We start from the raw sequence: 1265 nt of genomic DNA, 5'->3' as shown, positions 1-1265 counted from the left end.
TATATATAATCCGTTTTTGTATTTGGTTTACAAAATTCTTTATGTGAATTCATGTGGTGAAGTATATCTATTGTGTCTGAGGAGAGACGTTCTGTTTTAATGCCTTATTAATCAACACACTCACCGGTTCGATTTACACTCATTTACTTATTTATCTTTTCTAAAATTTTCGCTGCTTCTTGCAACCTCTTCAATAATTATTGACTCTGTCCGTTATCGGAGCTCCGATAACGGACAGTGTCAACTGATGACCGTTCCGATCTGGAAACTATTGATAAAGCGAAACAATTGAATCACAAACATCAAGAAGCATTTTGTACGGGTATTTATGCACATTATCTTTTCATGCTCACCTCAACTAATCGACGGTTGCCGGTTGTCTACCGTAAACTTTATCTTTTCAGTATCCCCATAAAAACATCTAATACTGTGAGGTCCGGTAAGTTTTCAACCAAGTCTCTTCGTCTAGTCTACCTGTTTGGGCAAAATCTCATCAAGACATGGTAGTATGTGGTTGCACTATCTTACTGGAATAAAACTGCACATCTTCCAAATAAATGAGACCAGTCACAATAGCGTAAATAAAGAATAGTCTAACAACACCTTGTGACGATAAGCCGCACCATACTGTAACTCCTGCTAAATCAACATGATGTTCCTCGGCAATTAACGGCTTCTCAGTTCTCCACCAGGTCCAATCGTGGCTGGTAACTCAGTCATATAATTTAGCCTTGCAACTCAAACAAAACTTTGTTGGAAAATGTCCATCTTCAACAAATCTAGCGAAGCACCACTCCGAAAATTCCACTCATCGGTTCGTATCATCTTCATTTCAGAGCACGGACTATTCTTGGAACATAACTTTTCTAATGATAGCACTTCAAGATACGATGGAATCTTCCTATGACACGACTCCTATCCTACGACTCACTTGCAGCCCCGATTTTCTTGAACTATCTCAATACATTTCTAGTATTCTTTCTTGCTTTGTTGGAGTCATCATTGTCCATAGTCTTTTGGAACGTTTCTTCTGGAGATTCTAAACGATTCCATCGGCTTCAAACTTGTCTCTAATTCGAGTGATGGTGAGTCGAGTAGATGGGTCTAATTGAAACTCCCTCCCAGACTGTCTTTGCACTTCGACTGCGTTTTCAAACTTCCAGTTGCATATTAGGACAAATTTCCTTTTTCGAAGCTCAATGTGGCTCACTTTACAATTTTGGGACAAGCTGTACATATATGTATATATATATATATATATATAT

This window comes from Octopus bimaculoides, chromosome 4 (genome assembly GCF_001194135.2).
Source record: "Octopus bimaculoides isolate UCB-OBI-ISO-001 chromosome 4, ASM119413v2, whole genome shotgun sequence".
Classification (NCBI taxonomy): domain Eukaryota; kingdom Metazoa; phylum Mollusca; class Cephalopoda; order Octopoda; family Octopodidae; genus Octopus; species Octopus bimaculoides.
This window is presented reverse-complemented; position numbering follows the sequence as displayed.